This window comes from Pinus tabuliformis, chromosome 8 (assembly GCF_031772625.1).
Source record: "Pinus tabuliformis cultivar Carrire ecotype Pingquan chromosome 8, CPIR1, whole genome shotgun sequence".
Taxonomy (NCBI): domain Eukaryota; kingdom Viridiplantae; phylum Streptophyta; class Pinopsida; order Pinales; family Pinaceae; genus Pinus; species Pinus tabuliformis.
Window position 1 is genome coordinate 948,457,117 of NC_142294.1, and position 18,266 is coordinate 948,475,382.

Here is an 18,266-nt window from a genome sequence, read left to right on the forward strand (position 1 = left end):
GAAGTCAGAGAGCAGCATGCCCACGTTATCCAGATGGGGTTGGAACAAGTTGGCCAGGTGGCACAGGGTTGCACCAGGATGTTGGAGCAAGCACTAACCATACTTACACACCTGCAGGAAGACACGAACCTACAATGCCTAGAGACAGAAGTGCGCAAGTTGCAGCAGGAGTATGACAGTGTTCAGGGCACTGTACAGATGATTTCCCTTACTCAATGACTTGCCAGACTACAACAGGCAAGTGCACTGAAGGATAGATTAGATGCCACACACCAAAAGGAAGCCCTGTTTAAAGCACGCATCCAACCATGGATCGATGAAGCATCACAATTACAACCACCATTGAAGGGAAGCTGGCACAGATGCAAGAATTTTATACAGTGGGCCAAGAATGTGACCTTGCTTATGAAAGCCCAGAGATACGTGTGCAACAAGTACAATAGGCGGCAGAACAGTGTGCTGCGAACACCCAAGCTGTGCGAGACCTGCTGCATGGACTTTGCGAAAAGATTGTTGCACCAATAGAGTGACTCAGGATGAGTCACGATGATTGTGTTGGGGACCTATTGGGCAGTGGATCTGCCCATAGCACGTTTTTGGGGCTTGAAGCCCGAGTTTTGGTCAAGTGTAATGTAAAGACCCAATGAAATGCGGGCTAGGAGCGCAAGAGTCTAGGGTTGTCCGCCCTAAAATAATGTAATTTAATGTATAGTATGTCGGCCTACCCATGGTCCACGGACCATGGGATTGTATAAATAGAGTGAGGCTCTAAGTGTAAAGACAGTCTTAGTTTTGACAAGTAATAGACAGATGTGAAGGCATGGTTAGAAGATAAAAGTGAATCTAAAGTATATTGAGTTGTAGTGGTAGGTAGAGGCTCTGCAGCTGAGTGCACAGACCCCTGCAGCTGAGTGCGCAGGGTGGAGTCGGGTCTGTAACTGAACTTGAGTATTAACAAAGATAAGATTGATTAAGAATATTTTGCATCTATTTGCAGATTTGTATTTCTATGTTCTGGTTATCTTTATGCATTTATATTGTTTTCGAGTACGCGCACTAATATGAAAGTTGAATAAGTAATAATAATATTTTGGCCTGCACAAACTAAGTTAAGCACTAATATAATAGCACAGTAAGGATCGGATCGGGATAATACAATATTCATAAAGGTGCGCATGGGTTGTGAAGAATAGAAAGATGCGCGGAGCACGCAGCACGTAGATTAGGATCGTGAACCTCTAGAACCCTCATCAAGACATCCTTAGGGTACGGAAACCTGGTTCCAACACCCTTCCATACTACTTCGGCTGAGACCTTAGTCCGCACTCCGCGGACTGTTGCTGAAAGGGCCAGTAGTATCAGGATTTTCTTGGCTAAACTCACTGCTGAACCTGGGTCAGGCCCCACGTAGCCAAAACATGATGTCCACAAATTATCAGACATTTGAAGAAGGAATTTAAAAGAAGAATTAGTGAAACAACTAACAAATTCCAAGAAATCCCACTTCGAAATATTACCCAATCATTCTAAAGCTCTTAAAGGACTGAGGTCTCTTCACATTGAGTGTTGTTGCAAAGTAATTATACATTTGTAGGACTAGGTAGAAACAAACTTACTAAGAGACCTATATAATTTTGAAACGATTGCCTCCAATCTTGGCAGTAAGAAATTTATATAGTCAGTTTTGTTATCACTCAAGAAAAAATATTTTAAATTCTGAACATCAATTTTTTAAATTTGTCAAAGGGTTGGTGTCAGTTTTGGGTCTAGTCTTTTCATCTTGTTTTAGAGTCTAAAGAGTTTGAATAGGAGTCTTGTTAAGAGTCTTGTTGGTATGTCAAAAGGGGTCAATTCTCTACTTTAGTCTATCATTGGTCTCATATCTCACATGAATATCATATGTCGAAACTCATTTCAAAGTTCTTATGCGCTACGAAACTGTCTAGGTGATTTCGTAGCGCAGAAACCCTGTCTAGGTGATTTCGTAGCGCAAAACACAGATTTTGCACTGGCTGCGCTATGAAATCGGGGATTCGTGCGAATTCGTACCAAATCTTGCTCAGCTGTCATATCTATCAAAATCCGTTATGTTTACATCATCATTTGTCAGCTTATACACTTCGCCTATCATGTCCAACCACTTATCTTCATCATTAGAGTCGTTAGGTACATTGGTACGCTCAGATTTCAAGTTTCAAGAAGATCCAAGCATTGACATTCACAATCATGATTTGTGTTTGGGTTCATGCATGACAAATGAATTGTTAAGCCTTCAATTTGAATTCCCTGAAGATCAAGCAAGGCCATTTTCAAGCGAGGCAGCTTTCAAGAGAGGCAGTGATCGAAGATTAAGGCAGTGAAAGTATTTCAAATTTTTATCCCGCTGGAATCCCATGGAGAAGGCTACAAAAGGAAAGGAGCATAGGCCAGGTAGGTGCTTGAGGAGCGAACCTAAAGGTTTAGACATTATATTAAAGAACAGAGAAGTTGAACATGCATTCAAGCAGGTTGGCTGTTGGAATTTCTGCGAAAAGCTTCAAGGAGGCCATATGCAAATCACCAAGGATTTCGCTTTGAATTTCACAGGACTGGATTCAAAAGTTGGGATGCTTGAATTATCCATCTCTCCAGAGATCATATCTGCAGTTACTGAAATACCAAGGGGAGAGGAAAGATGGCTTAAAAATTTCAAATTTGATATGACCCCATGCAAAGAATTTCTGAAGCCGGAGTTCATTGATTCAGATTTAAATAAGTCTGTGCCCAGAAATTTTGTCAAGGACTGATATGGCAATTTACTAACCTACATACACAGGTACTTTACCTGTGAGGGGAGGTATCATAAGGTGTATTCATATCACTTTAAGCTTCTGCTACATTTCACAAGAAATCTCTTGATTTACCTTTCTACTTGTTTCGTAGCCTAAGGAAAATGTGTGACAAGGTGCAGTTAAAAAGGGAAGCCTGTGAGACCTCATTGTTTCATCACAGCTTAGTTAAATTAATCACTTTGCATGAGCTCTAGAAAGTAGGTAAAGACTGGCCCACGTTCATGTTTATGTTTGGTTTGAAGAATGAGATTGGTCTCAGTCCTCAAGCTGCAAAATATTCTCCAACAACAACTGGCCATCGTGCAAAGACAAGATCCAGGAGATTTGTAAAATTGAAGGCCAGGAAATAGTTAAAGGAACCCACCAAACCACTAATAATCCAAGACACACCCCAACAGTCCTAGAAAGAGAAAACTTAGATCAGAGAGGGTGTACATGAATCATCTATAGGTGAAGCAGTCCAGAGAAGAATGACAAGGAGCCAGTTAGCTAAGGAAAAGGGCAAGACAGTGGTTACTGAGGAAAGCCCAGTTTCAAAGGGAAGTATTAATGACTTGCTGCAAGCTATTGATATTGAAGAATCTCCCTTGTTTCAAGTAGATTGGATAGAATCAGGAAAGGACAAGACCAAAAAGATCAAAGCCTCGAAAAAACTCAAGTTTGATGATCCGGTTGCTAAATTTGTCTTTAAGCCAAGAATACCAGTGACAAGGCATTCAAGACAGGTACAAGAGACACTGCTATAAGCAAGTGAAATAGAGGAGATAGCACAGTCTTATGAAGGAAAAGATAAAGGTAAGGCAGTTATCCCTCAGGAAGAATATAGTGTTGAAGAGTTAAAAAGGAAGTTGAAATTATCAAACCAGGAAATTGCTAAACTAAAGAAAGCCTCAAGGAAACATGCAATCAAGGAAGCTCATTTTAACAAAATGGAGGCTCTGTGGGAAGAAAAAACAATTCAAATACCCAAGGTGGTCGACTGTCATGCTTAATACTACACCTCGTCAGTTCCTGCAATAAAGGAAGCAAAATTCATGAGAAGAGTTAATATGAAATTGAGAACTGGGATCAGGGTTATGAAGAGACAAATTGAGGATTTGAAGGTGTAGCTAAGCCAACGTAAAAGTTTTCCCTAAGGAAATCACACAACAAGTAAGGTTATATCCCAAATTTTGATGATTTACCTTGTTGCAGTTTTTCTTGAAGAATGATGCATCTCCATTCAGTTTTGAATAGCTTTAGGGCAGTTGAAAGGGACATTTCAATATAAAAGAGGCTCAAAACAGTCATATTTTGGTATTAAAACTATGTTTTGTGATTACACAGCAGTTTTGTAGCGCGCTACGAAACTGTTGTAGCTGCATAATTAAACTCAGTCAACCAAATTTTGAGTAATGAAGGGGAAACTCTTTTTGAAAGGGGATTTCAGAAAAGGATCATTTGCAATGTGCAAGCAACCAACAAGGGTAAAGCAAGCGGAGGAAAAGATATATGAACTCTAAGTTTTTGTCATACAAATGATCACCGTTAGTATTTTCCACGACATTTCAAATAGCTTTGAAGAGGTTTTGTCTTCATACGAGTCTATGGTAAGGCTCTACAACACATCAAGAATGTGGCACTCCAATACACTTTTTTGTAATCAAAGAAGAACAACATGGTTAATTGGTTTCAAATATCCTTGAGGAAACCAAAAGCAGAAAAACAGGGGCGGTTTCCTACTTGTCAAGAGCAGTAAAGGAGATGAGACATTAAGGGCCAGCAAGGAGTTTTAAACATCCACCAAAGTTAAACTGAATGGAACCACTTGTCAGAGAACGAGTTTTGATTGTAATAAATTCTATTATCAGCATGATGTGGAGTTAGACTCCTAATTGTCTTAGGTTTCTAAAACTTCCAGTTAGCAGTTGTTGTATTTAATAGTTAGTTAAAGTTTGAATAGGTGTCATAGCAAGCACAATTCGAGTTCCCCTCATGCTGAAGGAGGAATCTCAACTATGTAAAGAATTATATATATAGGAGAGAGAGCAATGTACTTAGGGTTGGAAATTTATTGAGAAAAGCTCTGATATTTGGCTTTATGTAAAGACTCTATTTTTTAGTAATACAGTATTGGCTTTGCTTCTCAAGAATCAGGAGGAATTCAATGTGATGAATGTCTTGTGTTGTATTTTCCTATTATCTACAGTGTTATGAATGTGTGATTACTTAGAAATCACTAACAGTGCTCTAATTTCCTTCATATATTTGTAAACTGTGCTGGCCTTCTATGTGTTTGGTGTGTTCTACATATGTTGGATTCTGAATGCCCTGACTTCTATGCAAAGCTAACCTTACTGTCACTACTGAAGCATATCTGACTCCATAAGCCCAATGGATACTTTCTAATTGTGTTTCAACCTCTTATACTTGTTCATTTTGTTTCATAGAGTTAGCCATCTTATTCATTATCCAAATCTTTAATCTTGTGAGAGAGCCCTCTCAGGTTGAGGAGGCTAAGCCTCAGCCTAGAGTAGGTTTCAAAGAGTTACTTAATGTCTACCTGATCAGTAGCCTATCAGGGTCTGGTTTTGAGATAACAAGTTCCATCAATATTGTCACCATGTCTTATCAGTTGCAAGTTATCAGAGAAACTGGATTGTTGGTTTTCCATGAGAGAAAGGAAAGCATCTTTTATATCCCAATAATATTCAAATCTTATTCATCTAACCGTGGATGAAAAAAATGAAATTGATAATATCCTTGAGTTCTATAGCCAATTTGACACCTTGAATTTCCTCTCTGCTAGGAATCTAAATTGAAATTGTTGATATCCCCATGTTTTCCATTTGATATCCAATTCAAAACATTACCTTGTATCTGAACATTCATATTGGGCCTAATAGAATCATATGGGTGATAATGGATGGATTTAACCATTTATTTCTAAAATCAAGTCAATCATAAGCCAAAAACTGCAAAATCTACTAATGCATTAAAAAAATTGTATGTTCTAACATATGACAACCTTTTGCATTATTGTTATTTCATAACAGATGTGCATCACCAGACTCCTCTCTTTGACCTCAAATGTTATGAGAGCTTCAACTAGCTATCCTAGATCTCCTCCTAGGATCACCTAGCCAAGCCCTCCCTAGGGAACTTTATCAGGCATTGCATTGGTACTTTTGCAGTGATTAATAAAGTGTATTGTACCCTCTAAGATTAGCGTTTCTTACGCTGGTCTCTTGAATTACTTATATATCTTTAGCTTGTAGGTTTATATAATTGTTTTTTTACTCCCACATTATGTTTGTGATTTATTGCATTTTCTAGTTGCATTGAACGTTCTTTTGATCACTTTTGCACATTAATAAATTATCATGTGTTAATTTAATAAATACCATGGCTATAGATTGTCCACCATACACAAATTTGTTGCTTACTTTTGATCCTAAACAAGATGATTCCACAAAAGAAAGAATGAAATTGTATTGATGGCTACAAATGACCAAATTAGATCATTGGGACTATAAAAATACCACAAGCTAAAATAGCATTGTAGGAGTGATCAAGGGACCTCCAAAGAATCTAGAATCTATTTTAATTAAAAGATCAAAATAAAACAACAATAAAAAGGAGTAAATTAGATACCAGCCATAGATAATTAAGGGGGTCTATAAATCTATTTACAATGTTAAAATTTAGGTAGATGGATTCAATAACCCTCTTAAAGGGGTCTATGAATCCATCTATAATGCTAAAATTATAAAAAATTATACAATATTCCTCTCCTACCATATGCCATAGACATCCTTTTTAGGCATATGTCTGATGACCCATGGAAAATCTAGTTGTAGTCAACTAACTAAACCATTTAATCACATTTTCATGTATTTCTCATTTTTCATGTAGTAGGGTCCATCAAAAGTATGCAACATGGGCACTCCTTGGATGAGAAATTAAATTTTCATCCAACGAGTACTCTTTCTCGAAATTTGAGTAAAACCTTAGGGAGATAAGTTGAAAATACGAGTTGAAAAAGTAGTCTTTTATTTTTACCCTCTAAAATTTGATAATCTGGTGTAATATTATATTATTATTTCCACTATTATTTTATAATTTCCTTAGGAGGCCCATTTTAGACCTCTAAATTTCCCTAATGACTTGGACTAGATGGGCAGAATGTGTTTATCATGCATTCATGCTCATTATATATGTGCTTGTCATGTATGCATGGTATTGGTCATTTTTGCAGTTGTGTCATCATGTATAGGTTGATGATGTTGGTATGTTTGGTATGTTGATTTTATTATATATATACATATGTTATTTTAATCTAGACTAATTAGTGCAAACGAGATAGCCTCCCCTAAACTTCACTGAGGTACATGTGATTTTATTTATATTTGGTTATATGACATGGTATGTTTGTAGGAAGTAGAGGATCAAAGATGACAATAAAGATGATATACTACATTTCGCATGATTCTCCCTACAGATCAAATGAGAAGCATGGTGATGAGTAATCCCCTCACATAGTAGATACATTGAGAAGTTTGAAGGAAAATATAAGAAATTGCAAATAAAGTAATGATAGGATCATTCAATCACGGGAGAGACTTTATAGGGTACAAGAGAAACAAGCAGAGGTTCTAGTTATCCTTCATAGCTTGTCAGACTTGCAGAGACAAGGATCACTTAAGATTAGTCATGGATAAGAGGAAAGAACTAATGGTGCATATGGTAGTAGATCTCAATCAGGTTATAGGTTTGACAGGGATGATACAGTCAAAGATGGTAGGTTCATGGATACACTTGATAGGAGGGATAATGACTGTGGGTTCTATTCTAATTATGGATCAGAGAGACAATATTGTCATCACCGTCACCATCCGTATAGGAGGAATGAGAAGAAATACTTACCAGAGGAATTCAAGAAAGTAAATCCTCCTACATTTGATGGATAAATGAAAAACTCATTGGATTCAGAAGCTTGGTTACTTGGGATGAACAAGTTAATTCGATTGCATGATTACTCAAATAATATGAAAGCCAGGATAGCTAATTTTAGTCTTAAAGTAAAAGAAAACATTTGGTGGGAAGATGTAAAGAATGTTAGAGGTATTCAGGAATAAGAGTTTACTTGGAGTGAGTTCAAGCCTACTTTTCAGGAAGAATCATCTATCTAAGAGATACTATGATGATAAGGCAAAGGATTTCTATGAGTTGAAGATGGGATCTATGACCGACGAGGAGTATACTAGTAGGTACTTGAAGTTGTTGAGGTATGTGGCTTATTTTAAGGAGGAGAAATAAAAGATTCAAAGATTCATTAGTGGGTTGTCGATATCATTCAAGGACATGATCAAGTTTGATGAGCCTATATCATTGGAGGAATCCATCAGAAAGTTGAAGCATTGTTATGAGTAATCAAAATGCATGTCTAAATCTAAACCAGATTGGAAAGGTAATGACAAGAATAAAGGAAAATGGGATAAGAAGAGAGGCAGACTACATGACATAGGTAATAAAGAGAATGCAGTGTCACACAAGAAGTTCAATATAGCTGATAGAGGACATGGATTTCATTATGAGGAGTAGAACAAGGATGATGGTAGGAAGCCTTTAAAGTGTTGCCCTTGTGGCAATGATCATCGCAGGAGATATTTCCCACAGCATCAGGGTGGAAGACTGCATATCTACAATGCTCAAGAGGCACAAACAATTAGGGATGTTGGGCAGAGCATTCCTCGGATCTATGGAGCATTGAATAATAGCCAGGTAAATCACTAGGAATCCATTATCGAGATGGACGATAAGCCTTGTGATCAATTTGTTTCTATTTTGATTGACCCTAGATCTAATTATAACTATGTTAATCCTAACCTCGTCGATAAGTGTGGTTTGAATAAATAAGTTCATGCAGAGTCTTGGTTAGTATAGTTGGCTACATGTACTAAGAAGAGAGTTCACCATTGGTGTTGGGAGGGGGATCCCCCAAGGACAATTTTGGGGCTAAAAGCCAATGTTTTGGTCAAATGTTGTAATAAACTTGTAAAGACTCTGCATTTTGTGGTTACGGAGCGCGTAGGTGTCATGAGTCATAAATGGTTGTCCGCCCTTAGTTTTTTAAGTTAAAGTCTATTGTAAAAGATCTACCCATGGCCCATGGACCATGGGATTGTATAAAAAGAACTAAGCTCTTAGTAGTTTAGGAGTTAGTCCATGATGAAGAAGTCTTAAAGAGTCATATATCTGAAGTAAGAAGTCTAAGTTTCGGGTCACAGCATAGGTAGAGGCTCTACAGTTGAGTGCACAGAGGCCTATGGAAGAAGTCTACAACTGAGTGCACAGACCCCTGTAGCTGTGTGCGCAGGGTGGGTAGAGTCTGTAATCACTTGGAAGATATCATTAAAGAGAAGTATTCTGCAATTTCTGTGTGTTTCTTCCGGTTGATGCATCTTGTCATTTTATGTATGAATTTCCTTTATAATGCTTATGTGATGCGTGAATGTGTATAATTATGTTGGATAACTGAACGCAAATAAGAATATTTGTTTACGTGGTGCTAACTGTGAGTATCTAATAAGATAAGTAATATTCTTAAGGTAACTGGACAATCTGTCCAATACACTGTCATAGTAGCATGAAATTATTTGAACTGAAGGTTAGGGCTATGCGAAGGTTAGTCGTACCCTTTTGTGGAGTTATCAAAGGAAGGAATAAGGGGTTAGGTAGATAGATCCCTAGAACTAAGTGACCTACGGGAAGGCAAGAATAGAAGGAATAAAATGACATCATGACCATATCAAGGTGCGGAAACTTGGTTCCAACATCCCCCCATACTACTTCGGGTGAGACTTTGGTCTGTGCTCCGCAGGCTGATGCTGAAAGGCCCAATAGTGTAGGGATTTATTTGGCTAATTAGCGCTGAACTTGGGTTAGGCCCCCACAATCCAACAAATGGTTTCATTGCGGGGACTGGAATCTAAATAAGAGATGTGTGATGTTGTATCATTGAAATCCAACTAAGAAAGAAATTGGAGACTGGTTGGATAGGAAGATCCATGAATTCGTGGTGTAGGAGAATAGAAGTCTGCGATTGACAAAGGAATAGTGGCTGGACAAGTACCTATATACAGAAATACACAAAAAAAAATTCTGCTCCTTTCTGTTTGAGCTATATGAGTGGATCGCGATGCTAGCAAACAGCCAAGGAAGGTGGAAACTTTACGGTCCTATTGTTTGGACCCCAGAGCTAGTACAGAAATTGGAAGCATCAGAGGTAAATATCGCTCACACGGTCGATCATTGGCTTGATCGCATCATAGGAGGATTTGTGACTGAATTTGCGGTCGACACCTTAGTCAGCTACAACGAGGAGTGGTGCTTTTTCAAAGGACCGTGAGGTAAGTATGTAAAATATTTGAATACCTGGATTAAAATTCTATTGTGCAAAAAATGGGTTATGCAACTACCTTCATGTTCAGAGCTACACGAAGCAGAAAAACTTACAAAAATGAAGGAAAAAAGGGTCTTGAATATAGCCCATTGATTTCACCTCAGTGAGGTGACGAAGAAGGAATAACATAGGTTTCTCCACAAAGTGCTATTCAGTTAATAAGACAAGGATTCCCACAAATACCACCTCCACCCACATCACCTCCAATTTCACCACCATCACCTGTGACTTCACCCGTACCACCTCCACCTCCACCACATTTCAGTATGGCAAATTCAGTGAAGCTGCCTTTGTTCAAAGGCTTGGGGCTTGGGGAATGAAGACCCAGACCAATTTTGGTTCATTGTAAAAGTTGTATGGGAAGCTCAGGGCATTATAGATGATAGCATGAAGAAGGTGAAATTGGTTAGTGCTATGCAGGATCATGCGATAACCCGAATGCTGGAGTGGCAGACATCCAAACCGAGCTGAATAAAGAATTTAGTAGGCCTAAATCTGAAGCAAAGTCTATTGTGGGGTTCAAGGAAATCACGATGCAACCAAGCAAGACACTTTTGGAATTAGATCAGAGGTTGAAGTGTAAGATCTGTGAAGCTAATATGAATTTAATAGACGGACAACATCGCGAATGGTTTATGGCTTCGCTACTGCCACACTTAAGGGTTACGCTGTCACAACAGAATATAAAAACTCAGGCAGAGGCCTTGGTGATTGCAATGAGATTGCATGAAACACCGATGCAAGATCCAAATATGGAGTTCAGCAGATCCATGTGTAGTTGAAAAATCTTTGCCTTGAAATGCAAAGTTTGAAGCAGGACAAAACAATTCGACCAGAGGTGCACAAAGGGGTATGGTGTCTGAAATGCAATAGTCGTGGGCATGACAAAGACCATTGCCTGGTCTTTATGAACTATATTGTAGGAGGAGGACCAATGCCTTTGAGGTCAGAAGCTCAAGAAGAATGAAGCATGGGGCCTGAATTGTGGTGTTCTATATGTCAAGTAGCAAGAAACATGCCACTGATAACTATCATTTGTTGTAGAAGTTTGCATAGACACTGCAACAACTGTTCTGCAACTTTTGTAGGTTGGTAAGGCATGATGAGTGTAACTGTAGAAGTTATGAGTTGATGATGGATAGAAAACCTGCCTATAGGGTTGAGGCAGAAATGCGACCCTCTGACCAGAGCGTAGGTATGGCATGAACGGACTTTCAGGGGCATGGACGAGGCTAAGGTGGAGGAGGACCTAGCAGAGGTTGGGGACAATTGATCTGCTACGATTGCAGAGGTCCAAGAAATTATGCTCACAATTACACTAAACAAACATGTCTGTCATGCAAGTAAATGACTTGGTTTTGTTGTATGACAGTAAGTTTGATAAATTTCTAGGGAAGTTCAGGATGCACTGGTTAGGGCCCTATGTCATTAAGGAGATTTCCGATGGAGGACCGATACAGCTGGTCAAGTTGAATGGAGATCCCTTGCTAGGAAAGGTGAATGGCAGTCGATTGAAGCCATACACTGGTGGTCCAACCATGTGACTAGATGAAGATAGCACAGTCTTATCGCTCCAGGTCACTAAAAGGAGGTGCGGGACTATAAACTACACTTCTTGGGTTGGGGAGCTCCACGATTGGAGGATTGTGTGAAGCTAAGAAGTGTCATAGGGTTCGCAACAGTGCGAAGGGAGCTACGCTACCCAGGAAGAAATCATGTAAGTCAACCAGAAAGTGACCATTACTGTCATTGTTCATGATTTAACAGTAGAAATGTGGCCAAATGGAGTGGGCGGCCGAAATTTAAGACGAAATTTATGGCTCAGATCTTTGAAAATCTATCGCCAATCTGGCATTAATGGATTGAATTTGGGGGGAATGGTTGAATTTGAATTCAAAATGCCCGATAAATTACAAGTGTTTGTATAGCGAAAAACACTTGGCATTTTGAGAATTGAGTTGTTGAACTTTCAGGCACTCATGAACTGAGAATTCTTTGAAGCTTTGAAAGAGACTCCAACATTTGCAAAATTACCTGAGATGTCACAAGTACTGTTGGAGAGCGTTATGTCGACACCCACAGAAACTATAAATACTAAAGAAATACTAGAGGAGCAGGTGTCGGAAGTTGAGATGGAGGCAGAGGAAGCTACTCCAGTAGTGGCTGAAGTATTGGTAGAGGTCCCTAGATTACCGAGGACACCGAGACCTAAGCCGACCCTAACCAAGGAAACCGTGAAGGACAAGAAGGGCAAGCAACTTGTCATACTGGTGCACGCATTGCCAAGGAGAAACCCACCAAAAACCACTGCATAGGAGACAGGCAAGGCCATAAATTTGGAGCTGGAGGAGGAAGACATTGAAGACATCTCGATGCATGATGAGGATGTAGGAGTCGAAGTAGAGGAGGTTGAAACCTAGAGTGCAGACGCTATTTGTTACCGGGAATAGTGTCTATGCAGAGCTGCTAATCCCACTAAGGTTGGTAGCTACCTTAGAAACAAACAAACTTAAAACTACTTTCATTTTCCTTTATAAAAGATAGATGAGAGAAGAATAAAGGAGACCAACCTCTGTCTTGCACTTGGTTCCTTGCTCGATTCCTCTCTCTTCTGATAGTCCTTTGCTACTTTCTTTCTTGTATACCCAGCTTCACAGAGTACCTATAGAATCAAAGCAGCATAACACTATACAAGAACATAGATCTATTATCATAAACAATATAGGATCAGATGTATATTAAACATACAAATGCATAAAACATCAATCGCACAAGTGTATGGAGGAAAACTTGAATAGCTTTATTGATAATCAAGAAAGAGCCAAGAGAATTACAACCAATTGTTCTGACCCAGCATCATCCTCTCAGCAAGAAGCCCTTCTTCACCTCATGAAAAGCTTAGATCACCCAACACTATGATATTGCACCAATAAACCAACAACACTTCCTTACAAGATACAAAATTCCAGCCTCTGGATCTCTGGGATGAGGGATCCATATATAGATGTCTGCAAGGGAGGTGAGTCAACTTTTGAGATTTGATTAGTGTCTCCCCTCTGATAGTTCTTGATTCCACTTGGAGATTGATGATCTCTTACTCATCCCTGGTCGAATTCAGAGAGGCAAGTGTCACAGGAGAAGTTTCTGGAAGATTCCATGCTTCTCCACCTTGCGGATTAACCCTGCCATTTGTCCCTTCTCGCCCATCGCACCCCATAGAAGGGCTTTTTGACATGCAATGCACCTACTGTGTGTATGTAGGTGGGATGCAACGCACTTTGCCTATGGAGCAGGTGAAATGGTCCAGTTTTGACCAGTTCTGAGTGGTTTTTCATGGAGAACTTCTGGGAGATGCTGTAATCAGTTGACCTTGTTCTTTTAGGGGTTGGAACAACACCTTTAAGGAATTAGGAGCCCTTGGTTTATGGACATTTATGCTTAGGCTTGTAGTGCCCAAAAATGTCTATAACAGTTGCCCCCTAAAGCATGAGGTCATTAATCTTTTTGATGTCGGGTGAAATGCTTTATCATGAGGATCCGAAGTTCTTTCAAGCTGGAAGGAGATTTGTAATAAGATACAATACAATACATTATCTTCATAATACTTTCATGATCTAGATGAGGCGGGCATTCCCATGCTTAGCTTTATAAATTCATTTTTCATGTACATGAGACAGACAATCGTCTGAGTGTAGACTGATGATTCTGGTAGAGCCATCATCCCTTAGATTGGATGATTATCTGTGCAGCAATGATGTACATTTGATGTCTTTATTTTCCTGAATATATATCGCAGCCCGGATGGATGAAACTAGATCCGGGGTCTTCAATCTCGTTCGATCTTCACTCAACATACAAGTCGATCCATGTGAGAGATGTTCTGGAGTCGAACATGTAAAGACATCGCCTGATTACCAGCCAATGATGTAAGCTGTTAACAGGCGCGAGAGGAATCACCGATAATGATAATGATCCTCAAGGTACTGTAGTACAATTCACGTGGTGTGAATAAGGGACTTGGCGTCGAACAACACGCAAAATCTTTCGGTCGAAGGCCATTGATGTAAACCTATCGCCGGAAGTGAGAAACTTGCCATTGAGGCATGCAAGCTTCAAAGTACTGAAAGGGTTGTTCCTAGATCGACTTCTTGGATAATGAGCTGATGTCGACAAGAAGCGATATATCATAGGAGGGCCTTAATGAATCCCACATCAATGACACGGAATGGAGCAAATGATTTTAATGGAGGTGAAAACAATCTGGTGATATAAGGTTCAGGGTGGCGATCATGAAAGAATGGAGCGTAAATGTATTGCAGTGGGTGAGACACAGGTGAATTCTCTGAGCGACTTCTCTTGAACATATCGGCGACATTGACATGATGGATTGGTAGCATTAACCCCAAATGTGGATGGTGTGATGGAACCATGGTGATGTGACCAGTGAATGGAACAACCCAACCCGACTTGGATGCGGAGTGAAAGTGTCATGTTCAAGAGCGACTTGCTACCAACAAAGTTTCTTCAAGTTTTCTTCCCAATTTTTCCCCAGTCATTGCTGACCAGTACCTCTTTATTTTTGTCAAGCTTGAGGAGGATAACATATGCTTGTTCTATAATTTTCCCTTCGGGAAAACCCATCGTTATTTTTTAACGAGCCTAGCAATAGTGAAACTCATTCTTGTCTGTTATGGACAAGTTTGTCGCTATTAGGTTTTAACGAGTTTAAGGACAAAGATAACTCGGTCCTTTTCAATTTTAGAGAGTCTGAAAAGGGACGTAAAGGAAACTCCAAAAATCCTTTTTCGTCATCTAATCCCTTAAGTCCGAAAAAGTATAAAATAATATAGAAGGGATGAATTTTCGGTACTTTTAACGAGCCAAACAAAACAAGCGCTCGATCTTTTTGTGTAATAATCCCTCAGGTCCAAAAAGATTAAAATCTAAAGGAGGTATAGCACTTCCGGTCACTTTAACGAGCTGGAGAGGCCAATGGCTCGGCAATCTTTTCATATTTTACGAGTCAGTTGAAAAGAGCTTAAAGGAGACACGTCTTTGAGGAACGAGTGATAAATTCGGGTAGCAGCTGATTCCAGGTAAGGTTTGGAATTTTCCAATCATGGTAGTGTCACAAGGATGGCTAACAAGATCACTCTTCGTAGCTGTTCCTCAAAAGGGGTAAACAATCAAGTGGAGGTGAATGATCGGCCAATATAGAGTGGAGGTGATGATGAGAACACGACCAAGGCTTCAAAGGCTGAAGTACTACATTCACGATGGTTATTTACCGGAAATTGGTTCATTTTTTATTTTAAAATGAGCTTAAACGCTGGGGGGAACACTTGCTCATTGCTTATGTTTATTTTTTAATGAGCATGAATTCCGCGTTAAAACTGCTCGATCCAGTCGTATAATAAGGATGTCTCATCTAAGATGCCATTTTTGTGGAGCTTGCACCTTACAAAGCTTTGCTCCGGATCCTTTCTTTATGCAAGTTAGGAAACGACTAATCCTACGAGTTTAAAGGATTAGAGGACCTACAAACTTTAAAAAATAAATAGTCACTCTTCGCTTGCACGCCAAAAGGTTTGCATGCCCCCAGGTATAGAGAAAAATTTCCAGGTTACCGAGAAAGTTTCATCCGCGTAGCGGATAAAATTCTTTCTTGGCGATGCCTATCGAAATAGGCAAAGGGGAGTGGTGTCACCCGGCATAACCTTAACGAAGGTATCTTATTCCAGTCTGTTCCCATTTTCCTGTAAGGACGGGTTCACCAGATTAGTCATATATCCTTCATGGAAATCAACCCTATACCCAAGGTTCTCTTGCCGAAGCAGACCAGGGTGCATGCCCCCTGGGTTTCAGTCATGTCCCCCGAATCATTCACGCTCATCAGGTGGACGGACTGGGGATTGATGAGACATTCATTGTCTACGAGCTTGACCACTCTTCCTTCGTGCGGAAAACACATTACTCTAAAGAGTGAGGAGACAATGGCTCCCATGCAATAAATATAGTCTCGTCCAAGGAGTAGATTATAATCGAGGGGTCCTTGGACTACCATTACATTCATGTGAATGATTTTCCCTCTCAATGTAATGGGCACATTGGGAAGGATCCCTAACGGTCAACTGGTTCCTTTATCAAAGCCTGTTAGATTTCTCATTTCAGGCAAAAGTGATGGCGAACCAAGCGCTTTCCAAGCAGTTGAGGAAAGGATACTCACAGAAGCCCCTTCATCTATGATGGTACCGGCCATAACCATTCTATATACTTGAGCGATGATTTGGAATGGTACACTAGCCCGTAAACGGGGTCTGCCTAGCAGATTCCAGTCAAAGGAAAGAACTAGGTTGCTTAGAGGTGGGACCGAATAGACAGCCGGATATGACTCTGACGAACTTCCTTCCTGCGGTAAAGGAATGGGTAGACTGCCCCCATGTTCATCGGAGTCTGTGCTTACAAAAATAATTTGGACGGTGTCATCCTTGTTCTCTTCGGTGATTGTATCATCTGAAGATGGAACCTCTGAAGGCAAGACTGGGTCAACTGCCGCCTCGACCTTTTGACTTTCGTCTGGTATGGATTCAGATGGTTTTTCTTCAGTGATAGATGCTTCGGCCAACCACAAGGGCGTGTTAGTCGGATTTTCAACTAGTGACGGACTCGGAAAGAGTTTCTTATATCCAGGAGGGAGCCATAATAGTGAAGCCGGACAGTCTTCCAAAACTCTTTTAGCCTCATCTAAGAAGGGACAACGGTGGACGGCGTGATCGCCTTCACACAATTTACAAGGAAATTTGCATTTTCCTTTTTGTCTAGGGGCTTCACTTTCACTAGTTGACGATGTATTTTCAACATGATCATCAGAGGTTGACGACACCGGGTTGTGCAAATGAGGAGACCAGTCCCTTAAGATCCGAGGGATGCAAGGACAATCTCGATGATAGTGGTCTCCTTTGCAAATGACACATGGCGATTTAGGCCTGGTCGGTGCAGTGTGTGTATTTTCACCAGACGATGCTTGGTTGCCCCTTTTCGCCTTTGGCTCCTTCTTCTTCTTCTCTTTCTTCTTCTTTTCCTTCTTCTTCTCAGGTACTTGATTTTTGGCTTTACCAGCTTCATCAAGCGAAGAGGAAGGAGGAGAGGAAGAATTGGACGAAGTAGAGGGTTGGGGGGTAACTATGGAATCGTTTAGTTGCTGACTCGATTGTTTAGGAATCATGGTGTTCTGGACAACAGAGGTTGAGAAGAGCCATATGGGCAAGCCAATTGTCAGTCCTGGAAGCGATAATGTGGCCATATGGGGTGCACCAAAATCTCCCCAAGAGGAGAAGGGACTAGGATTTCCTCCAAGGGGAACTCCTTGGTTGGTGGACTCCATTTTCCTCAACCTAAGACCAACGTAGGAAAGGTGATAATTATTCCATTTAAAATAAATTTTAGATGCTTTGACACAACTTGTTTTTTCAATTTTTAAGAGTCGAGAGAAAACAAAAGATGACTCTAATCGCCTTCGATTTTTAATGAGCCTGAAGTGACAAGTGATCAGATGGACCTTTTCCGTTAAGGAGTCTGAAAAGGAACGAAAGGGACTGCTCTGGAAATCTAGACAGAGGGATTACCAAACCAATCGCAAATCTGCAGAATACTTTTTACGGTACGGTAGTCAATCTTCCCGAATGTTGTGTTCAGTGCATTGTGATTGATAGGGCGGCGGACACGGCTTCCTATGGATAAAGGATTAAGCCTATTGTGGTCTCCCAAAATATACTTGACGGTACGTGGGAGCACAAGTCCTTACTGGCACTTATCGTCTCAAAGTGGAGGAATCACCCAACCAACAATGAAAACAACAGTTACCAGGCTTTACGATGCCAGAATACGTCTCTAGCCTAGACTTCTAGATGTTGTGCGTTGGTTCCAAAGCGTTTTTAGATTCATTAAATTTATTTTATAGTTGATCTTGCTTAAGAAATTTTCCTTTCAGG